Below are 18,057 nucleotides of genomic sequence, written 5' to 3' on the forward strand. Positions count from 1 at the left end.
CTACGAAGATCTGACCAATACACTGGTTGTCGATTTCCGAGAGGTTTGATCCTCCTAGGCATCGTCGCATCGCATGTATGAGTTAGTACATCGATTAACTCGTCGCCACTTGTTCCAATTGTTCGACGCGCCTTGTGGTTATGTTGGGGGTATGCCTGGAGTAAACTCCGTTTACCTTTGCTATGACAAAACCCTCATCATCAGGTGATGATATTATCTCCTGGATGGGGTATCGCCCACAAGCCCAGATGGCCACTATTCCGGACTTGTTCTCAATCCAGCTGCCGTTTCCAGCAGGGATGCGGTATGGATCGGACAGCAAGGCTACATTAGCTTTACACTCGATAACGGACTGGTGTAGCAGCAGTTCAGCTGCCTCGCAGTGATTCTAGTTTAACTGTGTTACCTACCTGAAGCGTATAGTTCTAGAGGGCTGACAGGCCTGAACACCGGTAAGGTGTCTGTTGTCAGCAGTGTTGTAAAATGTCATTTGCATTCTTTTTCATAATTTTTCCAGAACTTTTTTCAGTAGTTAGCTATCAACTATCAAGTATGGCGAACTTATAGCGCTTAAATGTGGCTACAACTTTGTCTAACAAGAAATTGCTGTAAATATGTAATCTGGGGCGTGGGAGGCAAAATGTCATTCAAATGACATTATGTCAAATGACACGTGACATTTTGGAGAGATTTCACTCTCTAGCCTCAGATGTTAAATTTAGAGTAATGTACCATTGGACAAAAATATAGCACTACTCAAGCGTTATGCGTGCATCTAAAATTTTGAAGTAAATTTAGCTTCCGAAGAAAGTTGTGAGCAAATTAGTCAAATGATATGCAAATGACATTTTACAAGCCTGGTTGTCAGTACCCGGGGGACAGATCAGATACCTTGGTGCGGCCTGGCAGGTTCGAGCTTGATGGCCTGCAACTCCATACCTACGGCATAGTTTACTGCTTCTGACATGTCGGTGGTGAATGATTAAACAGCAGGGCCCGAGGACGCTGCCCTGTGGGACGTTTGCAACGATGTCGTCGGCATTGGTACTCATTTCGCTGATTAAAGCTCGAAATGTTCTGGCATATATGTAGATAGTTATGGATAATTTTCACCAGGTCGATTTCAGCTATGGAATTCGTACACCAGGACATCAATCCACAAGTCGAGTCAAGTACGAGACACTGAAGACGGCCTTACTTTTGAGGTCGAAATACGTATCTGTCAAGATACAATTAAGTGGTGGAATTCAATGGGACTGTATTAACTCGTCTTATGACAAGTGAAGACATTCCACTAAAAAGCTCAAAATAATTTTCTTATTATAATCCAAACATTGTCAAATACCTTTTCGTCATAGAGTAAGGCCATAGCGGAAGTTTTGGAGACAAATTTGCTACATCAGAAGACGTTGGTAACCCGGGTCAGTTGGTGCAAGATTGATCGACTGGGTCGGAAACCAAACTACTCGTCGAGCAAAATGTTGGGAGTCGGATATCAGGTATCAGGTATCAGAACGTCGGCTCCAGGGGCACGTTCACCTCAATTCGGGAGATTTGTGCCATCGCCTTCACAGCCTTTCTCATCACGCACCTGACGGAAAAGGAAGTGAACAAAAAGGAAAGGAATATGGATGGGAGAAAATGGGAAGTTGAGGAAAGGTACCCTTGAAGAGGGCATACAACGTATAAAACACGTACAAAAGCTCATAGCTCCTTACCACAACGGGTTATGAACAACAGAATGCTTTGAAGGTTCAGGTTTCTGTAGTCAATTTCACTTAGTAAGTGTTTACCAAATATTTGGAAACGCAGTTGCGCATAAACTGGGCAGTTACATATCAGATGATAAGAAGTTCCATAATCGGATTCACAACCATCACAGACAAAGGATTCAACACGTTGAATATTTGCCATGTGATAGTTGAGTCGGCAGTGACCTGTCAAGGCCTTGACTAAGACACTGCAATTCTGTTTAGACAGATTAGCTAAATAGTTAGCTACTACCGGAGATGGCTCTCGGATATACAATTTTGTTTATCGACATGAATCCAAACTACTCCAATACCGTTTGTGCTGAGTGGAAGCCCAAGAGGTAATCAAACGCTTCACCCAACACTTAGATATTGGAATAGCTGGCTCAGGACCAAAAAAGTCTTGTGATGCTGCAGTGCGAGCTAATCAGCCAATTCGTTTCCAGCTATGGACGAATGGCCAGGTACCCATATAAGGTGCAATGTATTAACTGAATTCAGTTCCTCTATTTGAGTTCGACATGCGATTACTAACTTCGACCTTGAGTTGGCCGAAGCGAGGGCTTTGATAGCTGCTTGACTATCTGAACAGAAGTATATTACTTTGCCCATTATGTGTTTCTGAAGTGCAGATTGCACTCCACACATAATGGCAAATATTTCCGCTTGAAAGACAGTGCAGTGTCTACCCAGTGAGTGTGACTGTTCCAATCTTAGCTCACGCGAGTAGACACCTGCACCCGCTCTACCTTCGAAGAGGGAGCCGTCAGTATAACAAACAATGCTGTCCGACATACTTCTCTCCAAATAGCCAGATGTCCACTCATCCCGCGAGGGGAATTGTGTTGAAAATGTCCTATAAGGAAAACTACTAGCGAGTGTGAGATCACTTGGAGCAAGGACTGTTCTGTCCCAATCAACCATGAGTTGTAACAACGAAGTGTGTGTAGAACTGCGGTTTACAGGATTCTCTTCCAAGAAACCGAGAACCCATAATCGGTAAGTACAAGAAAGTGCTTCTTGTTTGAGATGTATGTGTAGTGGGACAACGTCGAAGGGAACCTCGAGAGCAGACGTGGAGTCGAAGAGAACGCACCAGTCATTGGCATTAGGCACATCCTTTGAAGATGGCCTAATTTAGACTGAATTTTCCTCACTTCACCCTTTTGCCACCACACAAGACATCCATAAGCCAAAATTGGTCGTACAACTGTTGTGTAAATCCATTTGATATATTTAGGTTTAAGACCCCAAGTTTTACCAAAAGTTCGTCGGCATTGGCCGAAAGCCATACACGCCTTTTGACTCTGAACTCAATGTTAGGAGTCCAGGAGAGCTTGGACTCAAGAATTAGTCCCACATACTTTACCTGATCCGTTACATTGATTTCAGAGTAATGTAATGTAATGTAATGTAAAGATGTAATGGGCGAATACCGTTACGGTTACGTTTTTCCGTGAAAAGAACAATAGATGTTTTATTCGGATTAACCGAAAGGCCATATTGGCGACACCAACTTTCGACTGCCTGAAGAGCGTTTTGCATCAGGTCGAATAAAGTAGTAATACACAAACCGACTATCAATATTAGATAGTCGTCAGCAAATCCATAGGTAGGAAAACCGCCATTATTGAGTAATCTCAATAGCGTATCTGCAACGAGGTTCCACAAAAGTGGAGATAATACTCTTAATTTCCTAATCGCTGCTTGACGTAATGTCGAGTAGAGATGTCGGTTTTTAAGCATCTGGTGAATCCATTTGGTAATTATATTAGGTAGCCCATGACATCGTGCGGCTTCCAATATTGCATCGAAAGACACGTTGTCAAAAGCACCCTCAATATCTAAGAACGCACCCAAGCATGATTGCTTTTGGGCAAATGCTTTTTCGATGTCGTAGACAACCTTGTGTAGAAGAGTCACGGTGGACTTTCCAGATTGGTAAGCATGTTGATTAACATGAAGAGGCATGTTTGCCAAACAGTCATCACGAATGTGATGATCGATAATACGTTCTAAGCATTTCAGAAGAAATGAGGTCAGACTGATGGGTCTAAAACTCTTTGCTTCTTCATACGAAGCACGTCCTCCTTTTGGGATAAACTTTACAGTGACATCCCGCCAGGATATGGAATATACCCAGTAGCAAAACTGCATACTAAAAGTTTTTTCAAAACATGTTTGATATGCTCAAAACCCTTCTGAAGAAGAACGGGATAGATCCCATCTTCCCCTGGAGATTTGTAAGGAGCAAAACTATTAAGAGCCCATTGAATCGATTCAATAGTTATAATTCTACGAGCCTGAGCCCAAGACCCATAACTACATGAAAAGACATCAGGAACATCCGAAGATGCAATATCTACACATCCAGGGAAGTGTGTATCAAATAAGTGCTCTAACGCTTCTTCGTCAGAAGAAGTGTAGTCGCCATTTGGCTTGCGAATTTCGCCAACTTGGAAATCCTTGGATCTCGCAAGAATTTTATTCAATCGAGTGGCTTCACTCAAATTGGAAACATTTGCACAAAGGTTTTTCCAGCCGAATCGTTCAGCAGATCGTAGAGCCTTCTTGTAAGCTTTGCGAGCCAACTTGAAAGAATCCGTCCCTGCTGAATGGCGTCTGTTCCAACTCCTTCTACACTGCTTCCTGAGCTTAGCCAAATCGGAATTCCACCACGGGGTTCCTCTTGAGGTTTTCACAGAACGCAAGGGGCAAGCTTCTTCAAAAGCTTCCACGATATGCAACGTTGTAGTATCAACGGCATCATCCAAGTCGGTAGGAGTTTCAATGGATGGTAGATATCCATGAAATTTTGTCGAGAGCAACTCTGTATAGAGATCCCAGTTGGTTGAACGGGGATTTCTAAAACGCAAGGTCTGCGAAGAAACATTCAACTGATCAAAATAGATGTAGCGATGGTCAGATATGGATTCCTCATCTGACACATGCCAATTCGTCAACTCGTGACTGATTCGATTGGAGCAGAGAGTTATGTCTAATACTTCTGCTCTATTAGATACCATAAAGGTTGGGCGATTGCCTATGTTAAGTAAACCAAGTTCGGTACTACTTAAGTATTCCATCAAGCTGGAGCCTCTCAGATTGATATCCGAGCTACCCCAGATGATGTGATGAGCATTAGCATCACTACCGACAATTAGCGGAAGGCCTTTTGACGTGCAATAACTGACCACTTGTTTGAGAGCATCCGTAGGGGATGGTTCATCATGTGGTAAATAAACCGAACAATAGACGTATTTCCTGACGGGGGATCCGCCAGTTGCATCAATTGTGACAGCACATACATCTCTGGTTGTTAGTTCAGAGATAAGTGTAGCAACGATAGCGTTGTTAACAAGTACACATGCACGCGGCATTGATCGAGAGTTTGCCATTTCATTACTGAAAGCAGCAAAAACCGGGTTCACTAGGTTACCTAGGTAAAAGCTACCCTTGCGAAAATAGGGTTCCTGCACCAAAGCCACTTGGGATTTGCCATTTTGCATAAGTCTACAAAGATTAATCGTTGCTGTTCTTTTGTGCTGAAGATTGATTTGAGCTATCCTAACTGTAGCCATTGTGAATTACGATAATACACTCCACAACTTCAACATTTATGTGAACAGCAACGATGAAACCAAGTCGGTATCGTATCAAGAACGTCAAAGACGAAACACAGAGTACACTCTTAAAAACGCATATAGCGAATCCATATAGGTGACAATTAGATGAAAAATTAAATAAAAACATACTCATAATCCCTCCCTTATTTAACCTCAAGTTGAGATTGAATAAGAGTAGCCGATTATTCCGGATCAGCAAAAAGTCAACTACGCCATAGCTCCGGTTAGCGCAATAAGGGCTCAATACTGTGAAGGGTGCCCTGGTGCTTCACAGGCTCCGTTAGCGGTTAGGTTCTTTTAGACCCCCTAACCATTCATTCATAGGCACGGTAAGCATAAAGCCGCATCACACCAAGAATTAGGGGTCACCTGTATGGTGGACTTTTACCACTGGAACAGGCAATCCGTAGCGTTATTCTTAGCCAGACAACCGGCTGCCGACACCACACGGCTATCTAGGCTGTTCGTGGGGAGAAGTTGACATTGACTTTACGTCAACTCTCAATGTGGCCGAACAGCCAGACAGTGAAGACATTCCACTAAAAAGCTCAAAATAATTTTCTTATTATAATCCAAACATTGTCAAATATCTTTTCGTCATAGAGTAAGGCCATAGCGGAAGTTTTGGAGACAAATTTGCTACATCAGAAGACGTTGGTAACCCGGGTCAGTTGGTGCAAGATTGATCGACTGGGTCGGAAACCAAACTACTCGTCGAGGAAAATGTTGGGAGTCGGATGGTTGTTGTTTGCACGCTTGCTAACGGCTGCTTCATGTTGACTGTTCTGATGCAATATGTCTAATCCTATGGGAGCTCACGAAGTGGCGACCTAATTCGGCAACTTTCTGTGCAGGAGTTGCATATTAAGCTATCCATAGAGTGAAGTCATTAACTGATAAGAGTTTGGAAAAACGCAATTAAAAACATTATGATTCTTGGTAGTCCAGAAATATTCCTGGAAACCACATTTTTTAAGTTCTTAAATAATTGTAGAATCAGTTGAAAAATAAATATAAATCTGAAAAGATATTATTTCCATATTTACAAAAATATTGTATTAGGTAGCTTATGATATTTTTAGCACATTCATGTGGATTATTAGAAGTCCACGGGGGAAGATTTTCTAGAATCTCTCCACCAGTTATTAGCTTATGCCTATTGGCTTCCATTGGTATGCAAATATCATTACATTGTGCAATTGTACGAACGTTATGAACCAAACACTAAAGGGTGCCGACAACCGACCACCTTCCCCTATGTATGTATGTCGTGCTTCTTGGAAATTCTTAATAACTCCTGGGAATACCAATCCAGCTTTTCGCGATCGGTAATGACTGCCAGTTTTCCTGCGGGTCTATATAGTCTCTGATTTGACGTTTGTGGAGGTCAACTACACCCACCGCTCCGAGCATTCTGACCAATGTGGCAAATAAGAAGGTGTCACGTTCAGATACAGAGCTATGAGGATAACTCCCATATCCCGGCACATATTGGAGGTTTCCAGATTAACGTGACTGCTATGTCCATCGACTATAAAAATGATTGGCTTTTAACTTGCTTTTTCTGGAGATACGGGTTCAAAACATTTCGGATGTAATTGCGAAATACTACTGTTGTCATCCAGCCGCTGTCCGACTTGGCGATAGCCCAGGAAGATGGAACGGACTTGGCAACATCTTGCGGAATACTTTTATAGGGGTATATGCTAAAGGGGGTACAGTTTCCCCTGCTGCGTTGAAAGTGAACATAACAGTTACGTTCAATTTACTGCTGTTTCGTTCCACATCATACACGTTTCGGCTTCCTCGTAGTGCTAATACGGCCTTGGATTTTGGATTCAGTTGAAAACTGGTTTCATCTCCTTTGAATACTCTTCGCGGATCGTCCAGTATATGCATCAAGTCCTTTTCAGCAAAATAAGCTTCCACTTTGTGGAACCAGGATCTGATATTATCCGATGAAACCTGCGCACTAGCGCTTGTAATAAACTCAGGCGTTCGGAGTACCACATTAGGTCGCCTCTCCATGAATATTTTCAGCCATTTTTTCCCTACATCAAACGAATGCATACATGAAATACATAGATGTACAATGGAATAGTTAGCAACTCAAACCTGGACGGTTATTGATGAAAGGATTCTCTCGTAGATTCCGATCGAAGAAGGATTCGATATTATCCTGCTGATTACTCTTTGTGACCGAAAAGCCTCTACGTTGACTGTCAAATATCCATGACTCTAATTCGCCTTCTTCCTCTGTCGTCAGTACCGACATTGGACCGGAGCGATTAACTTGACGTTCCTTTTTCTGTAGATGAGAACGAATCGTCGATCTCGAAACTCCGAAATGCTTGGCTGCTTTATTGATATCCATTTCCTTGCTGCGAACTTTCCGTACAGCGGCAGAAATTTCATCTTACGAGTACGAGAGTACGATGTACGGTATTTCTTACGCTGTTCCTGTATACAATAAGTGGAATGTACTAAACTCTTACGAAACCTGTTGAAATTTGAAGGCTTCTTACCATTTTTAATGTTCAAATCCACGTTTTCTAGAAGAAGTTTTAAAATTTCACCAACAAAACGAAAACTGGAGTCGCATGAAATTCCGAACTATATATGACAGTTCGCCCAGGACGAAATATGGGTCGACTGCTTAGATCAGGAACCAATTTTCGCCTACTAGATTTATTTAATTAGCATAACATTTAGTTACAAAATAAACTAAAAATAACATTCCATGAGTAATTATATATATGAGCATTCGTTGTTTTTTTCTCTTTTTCATGAGGGATACACTAAAAGTACCTTCATACCTACTAAATGATTTTCAAATATTGCTTTTTACAGATTCATTTTAGTAAGCAGTTCAATTCAATATACTATATCAAGGGGGTAATTAATTGTATAGAAATAAATTAATTTTACCAGGTTAAAATAATTGGAGTTTGCGGAAAATCAAAAGGATCCAATAGGTAGGCGAAAACTGGGGTCAGGGCGATTTCTGGGTTCACTACCCTATACATTAATAAATTTATCTGCAGAAAAGACAATAATGCAAGTACGATATCAATCATGATTTAGACACAGTGCGATTATGAACATTGTTGAATCCTACCACAAGTGTTGAACCCGGCGAGGATCTCATCGAACGTTGTCGCTCGAAGACACTGTTTCCCAAGTGCCATCTGTGTCGGTTCCGTGTGTGATGTGTCCGATGAGCTGAATTGAGTGTAGAATCGTGCATGAAAAGTGGTTTAAATAAATTTCAATACCTGCCTACCTTAAGGTAAATCAACGTGGTGCGGAACGAGTAGACTAATAGCTGCTGTTGTTGAAACGACATCAACGTCCGCCTGCCGTACCTTGGCCGGTGTAGGTACGCGTGGGTGTTCTCTCGAAGACCTTGATGGTGTCTTTAATGAGCACATGGATTCAAAGTTTACGCGATCTCTCACCTCTGGGTTTGTCACTAGCTGCTGTGTAGAGAATAATGCCTGATTCGAGAAGAGATACAAGGTAGGTTGTCGATATATGATTCGATAGGTCAAATTAATCAACCTTTGTCATATTGAAATTTGCTATTTCCTATAATTATCTAGATAAATAATTTTTTTTCTAGTTAGTTAAATGTTTGAAATCATTTAGAAAATTTTAATAATTTTACCTTACTTAAGCTTGGATCTTACATATGTACGCGGAGCATAATTCATTTTAAAGTAAAATTTACAAGTAACAAAAAATTGAGCTTAATTGTCTTATAGATCATATCCAAACAAAATGTTATTTTTAATTGTATTATCATTTCTACAGTGAGATTATGCAAAAATGGCATTGAAATTTACTTGAACTGTAGGGAAATCCAACGTGCCATCTCCGAGTTCATAGCTTCCTTTTGCTATTCAACTAGATCAGCTAGGATTAAGTGCGACAAAATGCATCCCTTTGCAAGTTGGTGCCAAAACTTAGGTAGACATGGTTCGAAACGTAGTTGGTTACGACAAAACCCTCACACCTTTTCATTAGAAGTGGATAATATCATATGTGGAGACTTAGATTAAAGCAACGATCTGCGAGTTTATTGGAACAACGTGTTAATGTTGCATATAACGTTTAAAGACGCCCACTCTGGAAGTGCGAACATTTGGTTGCAACTTGCAGCGCGGACGACTTTTCGATTCTCGGGCTTTGGTTGTGGCAGCCGAGGAGATCAACTTTTATTGAGGTTAACTGTCTGCGTTCAACCCAACCTGATATTCACCACTTACTATGGATGCAAATTTATGATGAAAATCATAGCTCCAAAAGCATTATGACGTACGACATGATTCGATGACGATTCTACTGTGTGGCTGGTCATTAGAACAGGGTCGAATTGTATGGAAAACTCTAGCATGTGTAATGCCAGGGAAACTTAATTCAATCAAGTAAAATCATTTTTATCTGAATCGGTTTGGGGCCCGATCACTCGTGCAAAAAATGGTCCAATTGATTATGTCCCTTCTTTCCACATCGCGTTCAAAGTTTTTATGGGAAGGATTTCAAGATTTCAAATTATCGTAGTGAATTATTATTATTTAATCAGACTAAGGCCGAAGTGGCCTGTGCGGTATATAAGAGTCTTCTCCATTCGGCTCGGTCCATGGCTACACGTCGCCAACCACGCAGTCTACGGAGGGTCCGCAAGTCATCTTCCACCTGATCGATCCACCTTGCCCGCTGCGCACCTCGCCTTCTTGTGTCCGTCGGATCGTTGTCGAGAACCATTTTCACCGGGTTACTGTCCGACATTCTGGCTACGTGCCCGGCCCATCGCAGTCGTCCGATTTTCGCGGTGTGAACGATGGATGGTTCTCCCAACAGCTGATGCAATTCGTGGTTCATTCGCCTCCTCCACGTACCGTCCGCCATCTGCACCCCACCATAGATGGTACGCAGCACTTTCCTTTCGAAAACTCCAAGTGCGCGTTGGTCCTCCACGAGCATCGTCCAGGTCTCGTGTCCGTAGGGGACTACCGGTCTAATTAGCGTTTTGTAGATTGTCAGTTTGGTACGGCGGCGAACTCTATTCGATCGGAGCGTCTTGCGGAGTCCAAAGTACGTACGGTTTCCAGCCACTATGCGTCTCCGAATTTCTCTGCTGGTGTCATTTTCGGCAGTCACCAGTGAGCCCAAGTACACAAATTCTTCTACCACCTCGATTTCGTCACCACCGATGCAAACTCGCGGTGGGTGGCTCACATTGTCTTCTCTTGAACCTCTTCCTATCATGTACTTCGTCTTCGACGTGTTGATGACTAGTCCGATCCGCTTAGCTTCCCTCTTCAGTCTGATGTAGGCTTCCTCCATCTTCTCAAAGTTACGTGCCATAATATCTATGTCGTCGGCGAAACCAAATAGCTGGACGGACTTATTGAAAATTGTACCACTCGTGTTAATCCCTGCTCTTCGTATTACCCCTTCCAAAGCGATGTTGAATAGCAAACACGAAAGACCATCACCTTGCCGTAACCCTCTGCGGGTTTCGAAGAGACTCGAGAATGCCCCTGAAACTCGAACTACGCACATCACCCGATCCATCGTCGCTTTGATCAACCGTGTCAGTTTATCCGGAAATCCGTATTTGTGCATTAGCTGCCATAGCTGGTTCCGATTGATTGTATCATATGCGGCTTTGAAGCCGATGAATAGATGATGCGTGTGTCTGGGCACGTTGTATTCGCTGCATTTCTGCAGTAATTGGCGAATGGCGAACACCTGGTCCGTGGTGGAGCGTTCGCCCATAAAACCCGCCTAGTACTGCCCCACGAACTCCCTTGCAGTTGGTGCTAGTCGACGGCATAAAATTTGGGAGAGTACCTTGTAGGCGGCGTTCAGCAATGTGATTGCGCGGTAGTTGCTACAATCCAGCTTATCGCCCTGTTTGTAGATGGGAAACACGATACCTTCCATCCACTCCTGCGGCAAAACTTCCTCCTCCCAAATCTTGGTAATGACCCAGTGCAGCGCTCTAGCCAGTGCCTCACCACCGTGTTTAAATAGCTCTCCTGGTAGTTGGTCAACCCCAGGGGCTTTGTTGTTCTTGAGCCGGCCAATCTCCTCCTGGATTTCCTGGAGATCCGGAGCCGGTAGAATTATGTCCTGCGCGCGTTCTCCCAGGTCCATCACCATACCGCCATCTTCGTCTGCCACATCGCCATTCAGGTGTTCTTCGTAGTGCTGCCGCCACCTTTGGATCACCTCACGCTCGTTCGTAAGAAGGTTCCCGTTTATGTCCTTACACATATCAGGCTGTTGCACGTGGCCCTTACGTGAACGGTTTAACTTCTCATAGAACTTTCGTGTGTTATTAGCGCGGTACAGTTGCTCCGTTTCTTCACGGTCTCGCTCTTCCTGCTGGCGCTTTTTCCTCCGGAAAATCGAGTTTTGTCTGTTCCGCGCCGGTTTATATCGTGCCTCGTTCGCCCTCGTGCGGTGTTGCAGCAATCTCGTTCATGCTGCATTCTTCTCTTCCACTAACTGCTCACATTCGCCGTCATACCAGTCGTTTCTCTGATCCGGGGGCACCGTGCCAAGTGCAGCGGTTGCGGTGCTACCAATGGCGGATCGAATATCTCTCCAGCCATCTTCAAGAGACGCTGCGCCTAGCTGCTCTTCCGTTGGAAGTGCCACTTCCAGCTGCTGCGCGTATTCTTGGGCTAGTCTACCATCTTGTAGCCGCCCAATGTTAAGCCGCGGCGTCCGACTTCGACGCGTGTTGTACACCGTCGAGAGTTTTGAGCGCAGGCATACTGCAACGAGGTAGTGGTCGGATTCAATATTCGCACTGCGGTAAGTGCGGACGTTCGTGATGTCGGAGAAGAATTTACCGTCGATTAGAACGTGGTCGATTTGGTTTTCCGTTTCTTGGTTAGGTGATCTTCATGTGGCCTTGTGGATATTTTTGCGGGGAAAGAAGGTGCTTCGGACTACCATTCCGCGGGAGGCTGCGAAGTTTATGCATCGTTGGCCGTTGTCATTCGATACGGTGTGCAGACTATCCGGTCCGATGACCGGTCTATACATTTCCTCCCTTCCTACCTGTGCGTTCATGTCACCGATAACGATATCGTAGTGAAACTGTTCGTATTTCCATCTCACTCAATATAATACTTGTCATAAGACGAGTTAATACAATCCCATTGAATTCGAGTCAAGTACGAGACACTGAAGACGGCCTTACATTTGAGGTCGAAATACTTATCTGTTAAGATACAATTAAGTGGTGAAATTCAATGGGATTGTATTAACTCGTCTTATGACAAGTGAAGACATTCCACTAAAAAGCTTAAAATAATTTTCTTTTCAATATAATAGTCATCTCATCGTTTAAGAAAGAAATACAGCACCAAGATCATCGACTCTTTCTCCTAACATTTGTGTTCACTTCTGAAAAACCTTCAAAATAGGGAACAAATTCTTTTAATTGCCTTGTTTTTGATGGGATTAACATAGGAGCTATGAGATCAAGTTCATAGCAAGAAACTCGATATGTGCAAATTCCTTCTTATTATTCTTCTTCTTCTTATTGGCATTACATTTCCCAGTGGGACATTTCCGCTTCGTAGCTTAGCGTTCAGTCAGCACTTCCACAGTTATTAATTGCGAGGTTTCTAAACCAAGTTATCATTTTTGCATTCGTATATCATGAGACTAACACGATGATACTTTATGCCCAAGGAAGTCGAGAGTCCAGTCTAAAAATTTCCGAGACCAGACCGGGAGTCGAGCCCAGCCACCTTCAGCATGAACTTGCTTTGTGCACGTGTATTTTACCGAACGGCTAAGGAAGGCTCCTTATGTGCAGATTTACAACATGTGAAGATTCAGTTTGAAAAATGGATTGGAAGCAGCCAACTTCCTTCGGTACGGTTTGAACTCACTACCCAAATGTGCTACACAGGTTCTTTCTTTATTGTGCTATGAAGGACCTCCGTCGTCTTTTATGCTACTTAAAGGGTACCGATGACTGATGAGCCCAAATTCCCAGCACAAGACACATGGCTCTACAATCGAAAACTATTTCTCTATTAGCAAATTAATTTCAGCTAATGGAATGACTTAACTTTTTATAAGACGAGTTAGTACAATCCCATTGAATTCCAGCACTTGATTGCAAATTTACAGTAACGTATTTCAACCACAATACGTATCTGAAAAGTTACAATAAAGTGGGGTATTGTGGTCTGGTTGAAGATTGACGATTAACTGACTAACAGCTTACGCCACCTCCACTTGATCAGAAGTCGGACAATTGGCGGAAAAAATGAGTTTAAAAACAAAAGGTTTATGTTACGACGCGTTAGTGGGAGGTCATTGGTCATAGGTCATTCATTTCATTTATTTAGTTAACATCTAAACAGATAACACTGAATCAACAATTTGACGCCACAATGCACGGTTCGAGGCCGCATCTCTCCATCCTCGGATACGCCCCACGCTCGCCAAGTCGTTTTGCACCTGGTCTGCCCATCTCGCTCCACGCCGTCTCGTACCTGCCGGATCGGAAGCGAACACCATCTTTGCAGGGTTGCTGTCCGGCATTCTTGCAACATGTCCTGCCCATCGTACCCTTCCGGCTTTAGCTACCTTCTGGATACTGGGTTCGCCGTAGAGTTGGGTGAGCTCATGGTGCATTCTTCACCGCCACACACCGTCTTCTTGCACACCGCCAAAGATGGTCCTGAGCACCCGTCTCGTGAATACTCGGAGTGCTTGCAAGTCCTCCTCGAGCATTGTCCATGTTTCATGTCCGTAGAGGACAACCGGTCTTATAAGCGTCTTGTACATGACACATTTGGTGCGGTGGCGAATCTTTTTCGACCGCAGTTTCTTCTGGAGCCCGTAGTAGGCCCGACTTCCACAGATGATGCGCCTTCGTATTTCACGACTAACGTTGTTGTCAGTCGTTAGCAAGGATCCGAGGTAGACGAATTCCTCGACCACCTCGAAGGTATCCCCGTCTATCGTAACACTGCTTCCCAGGCGGGCCCTGTCGCGCTCGGTTCCGCCCACAAGCATGTACTTTGTCTTTGACGCATTCACCACCAGTCCAACTTTTGTTGCTTCACGTTTCAGGCGGGTGTACAGTTTTGCCACCTTTGCAAATGTTCGGCCGACAATGTCCATGTCATCCGCGAAGCAAATAAATTGACTGGATCTGTTGAAAATCGTACCCCGGCTGTTACACCCGGCTCTCCACATGACACCTTCTAGCGCAATGTTGAACAACAGGCACGAAAGTCCATCACCTTGTCTTAGTCCCCGGCGTGATTCGAACGAACTGGAGTGTTCGCCCGAAATCTTCACACAGTTTTGCACACCATCCACAGTTGCTTTGATCATTCTGGTAAGCATCCCAGGGAAGCTGTTCTCGTCCATAATTTTTCATATACTGTCGTGTGCCGCCTTGAAATCATTGAACAAATGGTGCGTTGGCACCTGGTATTCACGGCATTTTTGAAGGATTTGCCGTACAGTAAAGATCTAGTCCGTTGTCGAGCGGCCGTCAACGAAGCCGGCTTGATAACTTCCCACGAACTCATTCACTAATGGTGACAGACGACGGAAGATGGATATCACTTTGTAGGCGGCATTAAGGATGGTGATCGCTCGAAAGTTCTCACACTCCTGCTTGTCACCTTTCTTGTAGATGGAGCATATAACCCTTCCTTCCACTCCTCCGGTAGCTGTTCAGTTTCCCAGATTCTGACTATCAATTTGTGCAGGCAAGTGGCTACCCTAGCAGCACAATTTACGTTGATTTGGTTGCAATAACTCATATATGACCAAAATCATCAACTGATTTACAACATGTGTGTTGCTCGGGTAGCTTTTCCGGGCCCATCTTGTTGAGCTCAGCTCCGTCCTCAGCTCCTCCATCCTTACCAGCTGCTTTATTGGTCTTTAGCTGTTGGATGACGACCTTACCTTCCTCAAAAAGGGGGCTGGTTGGCTTACATCAACCGCTGAACTGACGTAGTCATCTCCTCCGCTGCCGGCACATTTCGGCTCGCGGCACGAAGCCTTTGCGGGATGCGTTAAGCTTCTGGTAGAACTTGCGTGTTTCTTGAGAACCGCACTGCTGTTCCATCTCCTCGCACTCCGCTTCTTCCAGGCGGCGTTTCTTCTCCTGAAAAAGGCGACTCTGCTGTCTCCGCTTCCGTCTATAACGTTCCACGTTCTGCCGGGTACCTTGCTGCAGCGCGACCGCCCGCGCTGCGTCCTTCTCCTCCAGAATCTGTCTGCACTCTTCGTCGAACCAATCGTTCCGTCGACTTCGACCCATATACCCGACGTTGTTCTCCGCTGCGTCGTTAATGGCTGCTTTAACTGTATTCCAGCAGTCCTCAAGAGGGGCCCCATCGAGCTCACCCTCTTCCGGCAACGCTGCCTCGAGATGCTGCGCGTATGCAGTGGTGACATCAGGTTGCTTCAGTCGCTCTAGGTCGTACCGTGGCGGTTGTCGGTACCGAACATTATTGGTGACGGATACTCAAGGGCGTAGTTTAAACTTGACCAGATAGTGGTCAGAGTCGATAGTAGCGCTACGATATGTCCTGAGGTCGATAATGTCGGAGAAGTGCCGCCCATCAATCAGAACGCGTTTGATTTATGATTCTATCCGCAGTGGTGATCTCCAGGTGTACCGATACGGAAGGCTGCGAATGGCCATATTCTTGGATGCGGCGAAATCAATTAGTCGTAGTCGTTTTCGTTCGTCAGCCGGTGGGCACTGAACTTAATAGTCGGTCTAAATTCCTCCTCTTGGTCAACTTGAGCGTTCAAATCTTCTATGATGATTTTGACGTCGTGGCTTGGGCAGCTGTCATAATCCCGTTCCAGCTGCGCGTAGAATAATGCGTCCTTATCATCATCAGTGCTTCCGGAGTGTGGGCTATGGACGTTGATTATGTTGAAGTTGAAGAACCGGCCTTTGATCCTCAACCTGCACATTCTCTCGTTGATCGCCAACGATCACACGCTTTTGCATATCGCATATCACTATGAAAGCTGTTCCCAGCTCGTGTGTGTTGCCGCAGCTCTGGTAGATGGTATGATTCCAACAAACCTCTTGCAGCGCTTCGATGCCGAATTCACGGTCCTTGAGCACATCGGCGAGTATGCGTACCCAGTACCCAGCATTTGCCGTGCCAATAATGCGAATGCATGTAGGTGACAATTTGTTGAAAAACTAAGCAAAAAAATACATATTCATAACCCCACCCTTATTTAACCTCAAGTTGAGATTGAACAAGAGTAGCCGAAGTCGAAAGTCAATTACGAAACACAGAGTACACTGTGAAAAACGCATAGTGGGAATCCATATAGGTGACAATTTGTTGAAAAACTAAGTAAAAACATATTCATTATTATTATTTTATCAGACTAAGGCCGAAGTGGCCTGTGCGGCCTGCATCGTCGCTTTGATCAACCGTGTCAGTTTATCCGGAAAACCGTGTTCGTGCATTAGCTGCCATAGCTGGTCCCGATCGATTGTATCATATGCGGCTTTGAAGTCGATGAATAGATGATGTGTGGGCACGTTGTATTCGCGGCATTTCTGCAGTACTTGGCGAATGGCGAACACCTGGTCCGTGGTGGAGCGTTCGCCCATAAAACCCGCCTGGTACTGTCCCACGAACTCCCTTGCAGTTGGTGCTAGTCGACGGCATAAAATTTGGGAGAGTACCTTGTAGGCGGCGTTCAGCAATGTGATTGCGCGGTAGTTGCTACAATCCAGCTTATCGCCCTTTTTGTAGATGGGACACACGACACCTTCCATCCACTCCTGCGGCAAAACTTCCTCCTCCCAAATCTTGGTAATGACCCAGTGCAGCGCTCTAGCCAGTGCCTCACCACCGTGTTTAAATAGCTCTCCTGATAGTTGGTCAACCCCAGGGGCTTTGTTGTTCTTCAGCCGGCCAATCTCCTCCTGGATTTCCTGGAGATCCGGAGCCGGTAGAATTATGTCCTGCGCGCGTTCTCCCAGGTCCATCACCATACCGCCATCTTCGTCTGCCACATCGCCATTCAGGTGTTCTTCGTAGTGCTGCCGCCACCTTTGGATCACCTCACGCTCGTTCGTAAGAAGGTTCCCGTTTATATCCTTACACATATCAGGCTGTGGCACGTGGCCCTTACGTGAACGGTTTAACTTCTCATAGAACTTTCGTGTGTTATTAGCGCGGTACAGTTGCTCCGTCTCTTCACGGTCTCGGTCTTCCTGCTGGCATTTTTTCCTCCGAAAAATCGAGTTTTGCCTGTTCCGCGCCCGTTTGTATCGTGCCTCGTTCGCCCTCGTGCGGTGTTCCAGCAATCTCGCCCCTGCTGCATTCTTCTCTTCCACTAACTGCTCACATTCGCCCTCATACCAGTCGTTTCTCTGATCCGGGGGCACCGTGCCAAGTGCAGCGGTTGCGGTGCTACCAATGGCGGATCGAATATCTCTCCAGCCATCTTCAAGAGACGCTGCGCCTAGCTGCTCTTCCGTTGGAAGTGCCACTTCCAGCTGCTGCGCGTATTCTTGGGCTAGTCTACCATCTTGTAGCCGCCCAATGTTAAGCCGCGGCGTCCGACTTCGACCCGTGTTGTACACCGTCGAGAGTTTTGAGCGCAGGCATACTGCAACGAGGTAGTGG

At 44.9% G+C, this 18,057-nt stretch overlaps 1 protein-coding gene across 2 annotated transcripts in view; it reads left to right on the forward strand.

The window, feature by feature from the left end:
• LOC134213250 (serine-rich adhesin for platelets) overlaps nt 1-18,057 on the forward strand; it is a 427,675-nt gene that overhangs the window by 9,654 nt on the left and 399,964 nt on the right. Inside the window, exon 1 of one of the 2 annotated variants that reach the window (XM_062692077.1) lies at nt 8,449-8,896. The exons of the other annotated variant lie outside the window; for it this stretch is intronic. The gene's annotated coding sequence lies outside the window, so the exon portion shown is untranslated. Of the gene's footprint in view, nt 1-8,448; nt 8,897-18,057 lie in introns of those variants that run through there. 2 annotated transcript variants of the gene reach the window in all.

This window comes from Armigeres subalbatus, chromosome 2, assembly GCF_024139115.2.
Source record: "Armigeres subalbatus isolate Guangzhou_Male chromosome 2, GZ_Asu_2, whole genome shotgun sequence".
Lineage (NCBI taxonomy): Eukaryota > Metazoa > Arthropoda > Insecta > Diptera > Culicidae > Armigeres > Armigeres subalbatus.